Consider the following 14,566-nt stretch of genomic DNA (forward strand, 5'->3'; position numbering starts at 1 on the left):
AAAGAAATCTTTTGGGGCCGGCCCCATGGCTAAGTGGTTGGGTTGGCGTGCTCTGCTTCAGCCGCCCGGGGTTTCACTGGTTCGGACGCTGAGTGTGGACCGAGGTCCGCTCATCAACCCATGCTGAGGCAGCGTCCCACATGGCAGAACTAGAAGGACCAACAACTAGAATATACAACTGTGTACTGGGGGCTTTGGGGAGAAGGAGAAGAAGAAGAAAAAAAAGAAGATTGGCAACGGATGTTAGCTCAGGGCCAATCTTTAAAAAAAAAAGAAAGAAATATTTTCTCTCAAGCTATCAACAATTTGGTAAGATATAGCTCTGTGAACAAAGATGAAACATTTACTTTTTCTCCCTGCCTGATCCTTCCTGAATTCATAAATTCTCAGTGGATGTTCTTATTTTCGCTTAACCAGACCAAGTTTTTAATATAAACAAATTAGTTTTACTGTGATTATTTTTGGTTAAAAAAAAAAGAGTGTAATTGTAGACAGAAAAATTATGTTTTCACTTTTGTAGATATTAGATTCCAGTTCTGTTAATTGTCTTTGAGGCTTTGTTACATACCTGGAGACGGGGTTCCCCTGGCCTAAGGTATTGCTTTTGGTCTTACAAACCATTCACGGTACCCCTTTTTGAAAACATAAACTCACTCCACATGAGATAGTCACCAGCAGTTCAGTGTCTATTGGTATACAACCTTCTGATGATCCTTTGTTGTTTTATGCTAGTATGACCAGCTACTGTAAGTCTCTAATGTCTTATGCTCAAGCCTATCATGAACAGGTTAAAGAAACTTTCCTGGACCCCGATTTAAAGGATCCTGTTGGTCATAGTCTAGAGCCTGGTGTCTGGATATTCCGGAAGCATCATCAAAAGAAAACGGCCCTCGAGTCCCATTGGAAAGAACCTTACCAAGTGCACCTGACCACTGACAGTCCTGCAGAACTAGAAGGCATTGAACCTCAGACATACATCTCACAGCTAGAGAAGGCCCCACCTGACCTCTGCCATCCAAATCGAATTGACTAGGAAGAGAACCAGCCAACATTTGAGGCAGACAGCTTTCTCAAGATGGTTGGGCCAGGCCTGGACACTTTTTACTTGCTGTTGCTTCTTACCTTATTTTCTCCCTCTCTTTTTTGGAAAGAGAATGCTCTTATACACATCTCCCAATTACAAAAGGGGGACGTCTTTCTGTTGAGTTTGTCATCAGAAGCCTTCTTCTGTAAATGAATCTACAGATTCTTTAATACATTTAATTACCAATCTCTCCACTATTCCTCCCTGAAACTCCTTGTGCTCAGTGTCTAGAACTTCTTGCTTATCCAATGCAAGGACTTGAAGGGTAATATTTATGAAAATGAAAAATTAAGAAAACTGAAATTTCTACCAATTTAATTATACTCTACCTGCAGATAACTTTCTTAATTGCTCGCACTCTTCAGATCCTTGGTTTAGTCAATTTTATTGCCATGACTCCATGATTTGTGCTCCCCTAGGGTATATTTTCACTTGTACTTGGCAGAAAGACCTATGGGGAGCAAACTATTTAAATGCCTATCAAACTAAGGTCATCACGCAGTTGGGTTACTGGTTACAGCTATTTCGTTAGGTGACCAATCAGAAACTCAGCATGGGCATCACCTTTGAGTCTACTTCACAGACTAACATGGGAAACTGGTTGCACACGTAGTCAAGGGTGTTCAATGCCTGGCAACATCAACCCTAGCAAAGCTACCAGATTTGGAAAAATATTTTTTCGTAGGGTAGGCACTGCCGTGAATGAGTATACGATCAGAAATTTATCTGAAACCCTGGGGAATATTGCTTAATCTGTTGCTAAAGAAATAGCCACCCAAGAAAAGTCTAGATCCCTTACATGAGTTGTATTAGAGATTAGAATTGCTCTTTATTACCTTGTAGCTGAATAAGATGGGGTTGTTCTGTGATAACGCCTCTTGTTGAGATTGGGTAAACACCTCTGGTGAAGTAGAAGCTGAACTAGACAAAATCTGAGCACAGGCTGAATGGTTAACTGCTGTGCCCACCGACACCCCATGGTTCTTTGATCTTTTAGCTAGTTACCCCTGGGAATTTCCTCCTGGTTCAGGTCTGTTCTCCAATTCAGACTTAGCATTTTGTTCATTATTATAGGCATTCTTGCTGTTGTAAAACTTTGTCTCTTCTGCATGTTATAAAAACATGACTTGGATAATGGTCGCTCAGGGCTTTGAAATGACGCTAAGGCTTATGAGCCTTCACCTGAGAAACTTCAAGGGCCTGCAGACAACGTTTGCTCTTAAAGGAACCTGACAGTAAGGATTTTCTCTGCTATGGTGCTCTTGTTGCTCAAATGTGGCCTAAGGCTGCCAAGGAAATCACTTTCCTTTCTATGTGGGACATGACCTACCAAGAATGAGCCTTCCTGGCAGTGAGGGATCCTTGATGTTTTTCTAATAATGGACCAGTGATGCTTTCTAACAGCTGATCAGTGATGCTTTCAAAGAAACATGTTGATCAAAAGGGGAAAATGTCAAAATTTACTTTAGTGGAGACATTTAAAAATGGAGTCAGGACTGCTTTCCAGAGAAACTGCCTTGCTATCTTGAACCTTGGACTGGCCCAAACTTTTGGACTGGCCCAAATTGTTTTTACAAGCAATGTTGAGAAGTCAGCAGGAGAACAGACATCCTGATCACAAAGATTGAGGATTGTGGACTTTCTGAAGGGAGAATCAGTACTTAATAAATGTTTAGCCAAGCCTAGTTCTCTGTGTCCAAGTCCAATTAAAATTATTTGTAATATGAACCTCTCTTCTTTGCCTGTAAAAGCCCCTGACTTTTGCTCCCTAGCAGGACACTGCTTGGGTTTCTACCTAACTCTGGGCTCCCTGAATTTCAATTCTTTGATCCTAAATAAGAATCTTACTTCTTAACTGGTTTCTGATTTTCATAGGTTGACAATTTCATGGACAATTAACATATGCAGAAGTTCGTAGATCACATTGAAGGCAATAATGTCATTCTAATCTAACCAGAACTGTTGCAGCCAAACAGGTTGCAGTTCTTTTCCACTTTCTGGTAGAGGAATTAATGGGTTGTGAAAGGACAAAAGTGTAGACATTCAGAAGGAAAGGGAAGCAAGCAGCCTGAATAACCCAACACTACACTATTAGTGTCAAAATAAATAGATAAGGAACACCTCCTAAAATATGCAATGGATTAGCTCAACTATAGGTTCAAACGTAAGAAATTGTAACTACTCAACCATTTTTGACCTGAAAAAAAATGGCTCTTCCTTATGATTCAAACTTATATGTCAAGCAAAAGAAGAACCACGTCAGAAATAGGGAGAAAAAAGTGGCTAGATCAAATTTGCATGAGTCCTGAACTCTACCTTCTAAGGTTCATTTATTTGATAAATTTTATTGAGCACCCCACTGTGTGCCAGCCTACTGTACTTCAGTCATTTAGCACCTAGTGTTGAAATTAATTTCTGGCCCAAGATGGAGCCCCTCCTGCCTGGGTACCATGTCAGTAAACAGAAATCAACTTAACTTTGTGTCCTTGTAAATGCTCCCCTTGCCCAGAAACGCAGTATATCCGGTCAGCCAATCCCCAAACACCAAGCCAACTCTGGACTCTATACTTATTTCCTTGTTCCTTATTCATTTTCCAGTTTTCTCTTCCTTGTTCCTTATTTTTTATCCTATAAAAGCTTCCTGCCTTCTGCCCCATTTTGCAGTTCTCTGGACCCTTGGGAACGGAGACTGCCAGCTTCAGGAAGTATTAAGTAAAGTTTGCTTGTATCACCTAAATTGTTGTTTGATTTTTTTTTGAAGATTGGCCCTGAGCTAACATCTGTTGCCAATCTTTTTCATTTTCTTCTTCCTCTCCCCAAAGCCCCCCACTACATAGTTGTATTATTCTAGTTGTAGGTCCTTCTAGTTCTTCTGTGTGGGATGATGCCTCAGCATGGGTTGATGAGCGGGGCCATGTCTGCGCCCAGGATCTGAACTGGCAAAACCCTGGGCCGCCCAAGTGGAACATGCAAACTTAACTCAGCTATGGGGCGGCCCCGTAAATTGTCTTCTTTAATCATTTTTAACAATAGTATCAAAGAAAAGAGCACGACGGATCAGCCGTGGAATGATGCAGGGATGAGGAGCACTAGTCCTTCCACAGATAGCTTTTCTCAACTGCTTTTGTTTAATCATGAAGTTGCACTGTTGAAACGGGACTTGGAGGCCATGTCGTCTCAGGCAGTCGATACAGAACAAGAGGCAATTTTTCAGGATATAGATTTTCTGCAATAAGTGGGGTAATAAAGTTACTATTGATCCCTGACCCTCCTCAAACAACGAAACCAAAGGGCCATCCTTTTTGACCATAAAAATTCTTCTCTCAAGGGAACGATCATTGAGTTAATGGATACAGCACTAGACTTATTCTCTGCAGGAGCTACAAAAATGCAGTAAAAATAATTGTTTTACATGTGTAGACAGCCCTATAGTCTACGAAGCTCTTTTCAGTGATAATAATTATGTTTTACATTTGTAGGGAGACACAGTTTACAAAACTCTTTCATTCACAAGATTTTACTTGATCTTCCCCAAAATTCCGTGAAGTGGATAAGACAGGTACTACCACCTCCATTTTAAAAGCATTTCATTTTAACATAATTTCAGCCTTAAAGAAAAGTTGTAATAGTATGAAGAATTTCCAGATACCTTACACTCAGATCCTCCAACTGTGAACATTTTACCACCTTTGCTTTATATCTATTTCCCCACAACATTGTGAGGTCCTTCAGAGTAGGTACGTTTCGTTCTCTTTGTATTCTTTACAGTTTCTTGCAGTATTTACAGTATTTTGCACATAGTAAGTGCTCAGTAAATACTTCTTGAATGAATTCAATACAATCAGCCCCTCACCATTTGGGAAACTATAACTAAAACACCGTCATATGAAAGAGGCATTCACCTTGTTCTGTGTGGTCCCAAAAGATGGATTAAGTGCAAAATTTTAATATACAAGCACTTTTTTCCAATTAGAGCTGTCCAAAAATAGATTTGCTGGTTTGTGAGGTGAGGACTCCTATCTTGCATGGTTTCCACCAGCAGAAATGGGGTGACTGTTGAAGACGCATAGTGTAGAATCTTATTCCACTCTGAAAAACCATGAACTCTGAGGCTAAATCACCTGAGTTCAAAGTCTGGCTAAGGGGATTTTTGGCAAACCACTAAATCTCTCTATGCTACAGTTTCTGTATCTGCAAAACGAGGATAATTTCTTTGATTCTAAGATACAATTATTTTAACATTTCTGAAATCAGGATGTTTAATACAATTATTGTCAGCCAGATGGCAGCTGTGACATAATTGTCAGTTTGTATTCTTTGTAGTTGAAATGAGCTATGTGTACCACGTGTGTTGAGTTTGACTTCTAAAACGTCTTTCAAAAGATTACAGTACACGGGGCCGCCCCGCCGAGTGGTGAACTTCACGTGGTCCACTTTGGCAGCCCAGGGTTTCACCAGTTCCAATGTTGGGTCTGGACCTAGCACCGCTCATCAAGCCATGCTGAGGTGGCGTCCCACACAGCAGAACTAGAAGGACATACAACTAGAATATGCAACTAGGTACTGGGGGGCTTTGGGGAGAAGAAGAGAAAAAAAGATTGGCAACAGATGTTAGCTCAGGGCCAATCTTTAAAAAAAAAAGATTACAGTATAAATTGGCACTGAAACTAAACATTTTTGACTATCCCAAAAGGCAAGGAAATAGAGCAGTGGGTGTAAATTTCAGATTAGTAAACAAGTATTTATTGTTGCTTCAAAGTTTTTTTTTTCTTTCTTAATAATAAGTAAAATAATGGTAAATCTTAAACCTGACAACATCTTAGATTCGGTGAATCTGGTATCTCACTGGTTACCTCACGGGGTCATTGTAAAGACTGTAAGGATTAAATGAGTCAATATTTGTAAACTGCTTGGAAGAGCACCTGGCCCCAAGTTAGCTCCACATAAGCACTACTGTCATCATATTTTTATATCTTTAGTCACCATTAATTTCAACAGTTGCTCCCTCTAATCTAGCTTCTAATAGGGTGTCACACACTGTAAGGTCATGGAGATTGCAAGAGGAAAATTAGGGGTTTCTCCGCAGTGAAAATATAGCTTTAGAAATTAGGAACTGATGCGATCAAAGTAGAGGAAAGGCTCTGACAACACAGTAAGTTCTTGTAGAACCAGACTCTTTAACCTCTTTGCAATGAAACTGAATGCAAATAAAAAGACTCTGGAAATAAAAACATCAAGATTCTGGTGGCAGCATTGGCCTTATCTCTCTCTCACTTTCAACAGTTTCTGTGTTCACCCACATTTCTGTTCTGCCACTTTACTGTCTGGCAGGGGTTCACCGTTTTGAAGGGAAATCTCTTGTGAAAGACTCACTTCCTTCTGAGCACAGATGCTGCAGCAACGGGAGGAGAGCCAGTGCTGCCCCATACTTCCTGGCTGCCATGGCCTCAAATGCAGCTAAAATAACTTTTCCCAGGGAGTAGATTATTTGGGAAAAGATGTTTTCACTGAGGCAGTGTGGTTCTGAACCCAGCTGGCTGCATCTCAGGACCACTTGTTTGGATACTCAGCCCAGGGTAGCTTTTGGAATGGTGTTTATTGAGAGAACACAGTATGGTGGTTTCCCCTTGACAATTGCTACTTTGACTTCTCAAAACCTCTTCTTTCTTCTTAAGAAGCAAGCAGTAGAATGCCTGGGAAGTTGAGGGCTAATTTGGTATGCTGCTTCGGCTGAGGCCCACCCCTATGTTTGAAATGTCTCCTAATATGTCATCTCCTGCTTTCCAACAAACAGTAGTTAGCAAATCACATATTAAGATTTCACTAGTCTTGAGCCAGCCCTGGTGGCCTAATGATTAGGCTCAGTGCACTCCGCTTCAGTGGCCCAGGTTCGGTTCCTGGGTGTGGCACAGACCTACACCTCCCGTTAGCAGCCACACTGTGCTGGTGGCCCACATACTAAAAAATAGTGGAAGATTGGCACAGATGTTAGCTCAGGGTGAATCTTCCTCAGGAAAAAAAAAAAAATTCACTAGTCTTATTCCAGGCATTAAGTTCATTTCTGCCATAATTTTAGTTGGGTCAAGCAATGGAGGAAGAGCGGTAGGATGGGAGGAAGGAGTTGAGGGGCTAAAGAGAGATTTTGCAGTCTCTCTTGCTCCAGGGTCCCAACAGGCTACAGAAATGAAGGATCTACTGATCCTCTGGAAATATTTTAGATTGATATTTTAAATTGATAGATTGTCAATTTTAGATTGATCTGTCTTCTCCACATCCCTGAAAGTCTAAAGATTCAGTCCTTGTTACACTGGGTTGACAAGCCAGGTAGGAAAGATCAGTTTTCAATATGGCTGTGTGTGTGCTTGAAAGCAGATTCACAAAAGCAATCAGCAGTACGGGAAGAGGGTCGAATTTTCACAGCCCACAGGGCTGTGCTCTAAGGTGATGGAACAATGCCCCCGTCATGAGGTATGACTCAACCTGTCCTGTCTCCACCTCAAAGAAATATGCTCAGGGTAAAGCATAATTTTAAAATCCTGGAGCATGTTAGAAGGAAGTCGTTTGATAAACATCAGCTGTTTCAATCCGGCTATTTCAATTATCGTGAGGCACCTGGAGGAAGCACCAGGATGTCAGACTGCTCTGAAGTTGCGTAGGAGGCATCGAAGGCATCTACCAGGAGAAGCAAAGAATGCCTCAGCCACCATTTAAACTCAAGCTTTCTTTCTGGTTCTAAGAAATAATACCTGCTTATTGTGGATGGAATACAGAAATGTGTACGTTTACAGAAAAAATAAAATCACCTAATAGTCCCATTGCCCAGAATAATCTGATGTTTCCTTTTTGTCTTTGTAAAAAATGAATATATACATAATACATATGGTACAAAATTAGTGTCATATTGCATATACAGTGTTTTTAAACTTTTTATTTGGAAATAGTTTCAAACTCACACAAGCTACAAAAATAAAAATAGCACACAGGATATTTGTATACCCTTTATCCAGATATGCTCCAAGGCTAACATTTTACTCCATCTGCTTTATAGTTTGTTTTCTCTCTCTCTCTCTCTCTCTAAAATTTAAGGGTGAGTTACATATATCATGGCTCTTTTACCCCTAAATGCTTTACTGTGTATTTCCTCAGAAAAGGCATTTTTCTCTAACATAACCACAATTGTCAGCTTTATAAATTCATAAATGTACATTGATTTAAGAATTTTATCTAATCTACCATCCATATACCAATGTTATCAACTGAGCCCAAAACGTCCTTTATGGCACTTCCCCCTTCAGCACAGGATGCAGTGTAGGGTCAGGTATTACATTTGGTTGTCAAATCTCTTTAACCTCCTTTATTCTGGGATGTTTTCATAGCCTTTATCTCTTCTGCCATTGACATTTTTTTTTTAAAGACTTTATTTTTTCCTTTTTCTCCCCAAAGCCCCCTGGTACATAGTTGTACATTCTTCGTTGTGGGTCCTTCTAGCTGTGGCATGTGGGACACTGCCTCACGGTGGTCTGATGAGCAGTGCCATGTCCGTGCCCAGGATTCGAACCAACGAAACACTGGGCCGCCTGCAGTGGAGCTTGCGAACTTAACCACTTGGCCATGGGGCCAGCCTCTCTGCCAGTGACATTTTGAAGAATTCAGTGCCTCCCACCCCTGCCCCTAACACATACCTTTTTTCTTTCTTTTCTTTTTTTTTTTTTTTTGAGGAAGATTAGCCCTGAACTAACTATTGCCAATCCTCCTCTTTTTGCTGAGGAAGACTGGCCCTAAGCTAACATCCATGCCCATCTTCCTCTATTTTTTTCTTTAAACGTGGGACGCCTACCACAGCATGGCTTTTGCCAAGCAGTGCCATGTCCACACCCAGGATCCGAACCTGCAAACCCGGGCAGCCGAGAAGCAGAACGTGGGAATTTAACTGCTGCGCCACCCAGCTGGCCCCCATACCTTTTTTCTTGTAATTGAATGCTCCTCATTTGGGGTTAGTCTGATGTTTCTTTGTGATTAGATTGAGGTTATGCATTCTCTGTTGGAACACCACATAGGGCATTCTGTCCTTCTCAGTTTATCACATCTGAAGACACAGTGTCCTGCTATCCTTCATTGGTAGGGTTAATCTTCATCACCTAGTCAGGGTTTGCTTAGTTTCTTCACTGCATTATCACTGTTTCTTTTTCTTTTTCCTCCTTTGCGATTTATAAGTCTACGGAGACACAATTTAGGATCACGTGAATGTTCTGCTCATCAAATTTCCCCTTAAACTTAGCATCCATTGATGATGCTTGCCTGATTCAATCTTTACCATCATGGTTGCCAAATGATAATTTTCCAACTCCAGCATTTCCTCAACATTTGCTAGTTGGCCCTTGTAATTCTGATGTTAACAAAAGACCTTACCTTCCCCCAGTTATTTATCATTTTTTTTTCATTGAGAAGGACTTATTAATAATTCTCAACACAACTTTTCCCCATGTCTAAAAAGTCAGATAATTTATCAGCACCATTTTTTCACCCCGGTAGATGTTCCATCTGGAGCTCTGCATCCTTCTCTCCACTCCAGACTGATGGTCCTCTGGCCTGCTGCATCGCTGCCTTCCTGAGGTTTTTACTTCCTATCATCTCAGGAATTCCATGAGCTTTCTTCTGTGTTGGATCCTGTTTCCTGAATCCTCAGCCTCCCTCTTTCTTAGTTTCTTTTTACCTTTGGATAAAGACATTCTTCTCTAACCTTTAGAGAAAAGGTGGCAAACAAGTTAAATATTTTTGAGGATATGTGTATGTAAATATATCTTTACTTTTTCTCACTCTTTTTGATAGTTTGGGTATTGAAATCTAGGTTGGGTGTTATTTTCGGCCAGAATTTTGAAGGCATTGCTTTAGTGTCTTTTAGCTTCTATTTCTGCACTGGAGAAGTCCAATGTCATTTTGATTCCTGATACTTTTGATGTAACCTGATACTTTGTATGTAATGACACCTTTTTTGTTTTCTTTTTTTTTTTTAAGATTTTATTTTTCCTTTTTCTCCCCAAAGTCCCCTGGTACATAGTTGTATGTTTTAGTTGTGGGTCCTTCCAGTTGTGGCATGTGGGACGTCGCCTCAGCGTGGCCTGATGAGCAGTGCTATGTCCATGCCAGGATCCAAGCTGGTGAAACCCTGGGCCACTGAAGCAGAGCAGTTGAACTCAACCACTCTGCCATGGGGCTGGTCCCAGTCTAGCGCTTTTTAAATTCATCATATTGAGCCCTGGGGTGGGACCTTTCAACATGAAGCACCCTTCTTTCAGTTCTGAAGCTTTTTTGTTTTCTTTTTGTTAATTTCTTCCTGGTGTTTTCTTATTTTTTCTTTCCAGAACACCCATTTGTCAGATATTGGATTTCCTTGATTGATGCTTTAATTTTCTCATTGTTTCTCTTTTATTTTTTTTAGTTTTTTTTTTTGCTGAGGAAGATTTGCCCTGAGGAACACCCATGCTGATCTTCCTCTATTTTTTAGTATGTGGGTTGCTGGCACAGCTTGGCTGCTAACAGAGCAATGTAGGTCTGCGCCGCGCCCAGGAACCAAACCTGGGTCACTGAAGTGGAGCACACTGAACTTAACCACTAGGCCACCAGAGCTGGCCCCTGTTTCTCTTTCTTTTCTTTCTTTTTTTCTTTGGTGAGGAAGATTGGTCCTGAGCTAACATTTGTGCCAGTCTTCCTCTATTTTATACATGGGATGCTGCCGCAGCATGGCTTGATAAGGGCTGTGTAGGTCCATGCCCAGGATCGGAACCCATGAACCCTGGGCTGCCAAAAGGGAGTGTGTGAACTTAACCATTATGCCACTGGACTGGTCCCCGGTTTCTCTTTTATTACCCATCTTTTTGATCAACTTTATGGAAGATTTCCTTAACTTTATTTTCCAAACTTAAAAGTGAAATTTTCCTGTTATCATATTTTTAATTTCTAAGAACTTTATTTAATACGTTTTTCTTTTTCCTTAGAACGTACTGTTCTATTTATGAACAAGAATATCTTCTTACCTGAGAATATTATTTATATTTCCTTTGAAAAATTTTTTTTTCTGTTTGCCTTGTCTCTTGGGTTTCTTTTTCATTTGTTTTTATAGCTTTTATGTCAAAGATATTCACTGTGATCCTTTACTGTCCTCATGTTTAAGAATGAGGTATTAATCAGTTCATTGGAAGATTTCTGAGGGTATGAAAGCTCTCTGATTTGTTTAATTATAGGCAAGCTTTTAAGAATTATTTTAATTTAAATTTTTTAAATTGTGGCAAAATACACACAATATAAGATTTACCATCTTAACCATTTTTAAGTGTACAGCTTGGTAGTGTTAAGCACATTCACATTGTTGTGCAACCAATCTCCAGAACTCTGTTCCTCCTGCAAAACTGAACTCACTTTCCATTAAACAACAGGTCTCCATTTCCCCTTCCCCCAGCACCTGGCAACCACTCCACTTTCTCTCGTTACGAATTTCACTACTTCAGGTATCTCTTGTAAGTAGAGTCACACAGTTTGTGTCTTTTTGTGATGTGGTTAATTTCCTTAGCATGATGTCCTCAAGATTCATCCATATTGCAGCATACGTCAGAATTTACCTCCTTTTTAAGGCTAAATCATATTCCATTGTATGTTTTTACCACATCTTGTTTATCCATTCCTCTGTCAATGGACACTGGGGTTGCTTTCTCCTTTTGGCTATTGTGACTAATGGTGCTATGAACATGGGTATGCAAATATCTCTTCAAGACTCTTCTTTCAATTCTTTTGGTATGTACCCAGAAGTGGAATTGCTGGGTCATATGATAATTCTGTTTGTAACTTTTCGAAGAACCACCATACTGTTTTCCATAGTGTTTCACCATTTTACATTCCTACCAACAGTGCACAAGGGTTCTGATCTTTCTACATCCTTGCTAACACTTGTTATTTTCTTTTTTTTAAATAGTAGCCATCCTAATGGATGTGGGAAAGCTGTTTTATGTATATAGCTTTGGACTCTGTTTTTCTAAAGAAAATGATCTTCAACATTTTTCCATGTCAATAGACATTTTTCTGATCATGACTTCTAATGGTTGTATTATTTAACAGATTCCGTAATGTAGTATTTTAACTTGTTTCAGTAATTTTTCAGGTATAAATAATGTTGAGCAGAATATTCTTATAAGAAATCTTTGTGTCCGTCTTTGATATTTTCCTTAGTTGATAAGGTCCTGGAGGTTGCATCCCTGAATCAGAGGGTATATATTCTTAATGTAAATTGCCAGATTGCTTTCCTGAAAGGTTGCATCAGTTTCTATTCCTACTAGCTGTGTGAGAGTATCATCTACACTGAATATTATCAGACAAAATTATTTCAGTGTCTAATCATAAATACAAGAATATACATAGAGCAAGAATATACATCAACTGACAACCATGGCTAACTCTGAAAATAGGACTGGTTTTGCTGTGAGTGCTCAAAAAGTTGGTTTATTTTTATCATTTGTATTTTTCACTAAAAATGTGCCTCTGTAATACATGTATAAAAATAAGTGTTTTAATTTCCTAATTTAAAATGCAAGTGGGTGAAATGATACTTATTTTAATAAATATGCTTTTAGCTTTTATTAAAGTTAAACCTTTTTTGTATTTATTATATTTTTTCTTTTGTGAAATATCTACTCATTTCATTTGTCTATTTTTTGTGATTTGTTAGAACTTTTTATATATGAACTCTCTTTACCATACATGTTAATGTTTCCCCCTTTTCCTTGTGTACTTTTAAAGTTTTATTTTCTATTTCACTAAGTTTAAAAAGTTTTATGTAGGTAGTTACATTTATCCATCTTTTACTTAATGATTTATTTCTCAATTTTTACATAATCCCTGACTTACGATGGTTGGACTCAGGATTTTTCGACTTTATGGTGGTTTGAAAGTGATATGCATTCAGTAGACACTGGGCTTTGAATTTTGAGTTTTGATCTTTCCCAGGGCTAGCAACATGCTGGAGGATACTCTCTCTCCGGATGCTGGCAGTGGCAGCAGAGCCACGGCTCCCAGTCAGCCACGTGATCAAGAAGATGAACCACGGATTTGCCTACAACCATTCTGTACCCAGACAACCATCCTGTTTTTCGCTTTCAGTACAGTATGCAATAAATCACATAAGATAGTCAACACTTTATTATAAAATGGACTTTGTGTTAGACAATTTTGCCCGACTGTAGGCTAATGTATGTGTTCTAAGCATGCTTAAGGTGGGCTAGGCTAAGCCGTGATGTTCAGTAGGTTAGGTGTATTAAATGCTTTTTCTACCTATATTTTCAGCTTACCAGGGGTTTATCTTGATGTAACCCACCCTAAGTGGAGGAAGATCTGTACTTAGAAAGCCCTTCTCCATCCTGAGGTCAGATATTCATCTGTATAGTTTTTGCTCTTGTTTTATGTGTAGCTAGCTGTGTGTGTTTAACATTTCACCCTTGAATTCCATTTTAATTTATTTAGTGGGCTTTTTCCCCTCTGAGGGAGATTGCCCTGAGCTAACATCTGTTGTCCATCTTCTTTTTTCTGTATGTGAGCCGCTGCCACAGCATGGCCACCAACAGTGTAGTGCCGGGACTGGGAACCAGGCTGCTGAAACGGAGCCCACTGAACCACTGGGCCACCAAGGCTGGCTCTATTTTAGCGTACATTTTGATAAGGAATCTAATCCAAATACTTAACTAATTATCCTAGCACCATTTTACAAGTAAGCATTCTTTTCTTGGTTGATTTGAAATGCCACGTTTATCAAATAATTTGTGCATTGGGTCTGATTCTAGGCTTTTTACTCAGCTTCCGATGGTGTTACCAGGAAAGTGAGAAGTCATCCCGGAAATGACTTGCCCTGCAGTATTACTGCTCAGATAATGAACCGTCTGGTTAAAATGGATTTATTGAGACAACCAATTTGAAAACGTAAGAAAATGACTGTTGGAGTCCTTAGTACTTAATTTGGGTTTGTGATGACTAAATTAATCCTGTTTTTTGAGCATTGGTAATAGGACATGCAGTCATCACCCAGTAACAAGGCACGGTTCCAAGGGACATTCTGAACTCCCTTCCAAGGCGGCACACTTCCCTCCGGTCGGTCGTAGCTAATGTAAGAAGCCATCCGACGCCGGGCAGGGGACGCGGCACCGGCGGGAGAGGAAGGCTAACGAACGAGTTTGTCCACACTGCCTTGGTTTGCTGTGCCCGTCTGGGGTGGGAACTATGAAGGGCTCTGACAACCACTCTTAATAAGACTTAGCTTGGTTTTCCTTTCCTGCAACTTCCCTGGTTGTGCACCGATAGCACCGGGAAGTTCCTCCCCAACCCTATCACCGCATTCTAATTGGGGATTGGGTTATGGGGTCGTGTGCGAAGGCGCGAGGCGAGTGGGCCCTACGGGGCCTTACATTAAGCCACATGTCCCGGGCGGGCTGGCCGGACCCACCC

This window comes from Equus caballus, chromosome 6 (assembly GCF_041296265.1).
Source record: "Equus caballus isolate H_3958 breed thoroughbred chromosome 6, TB-T2T, whole genome shotgun sequence".
Taxonomy (NCBI): domain Eukaryota; kingdom Metazoa; phylum Chordata; class Mammalia; order Perissodactyla; family Equidae; genus Equus; species Equus caballus.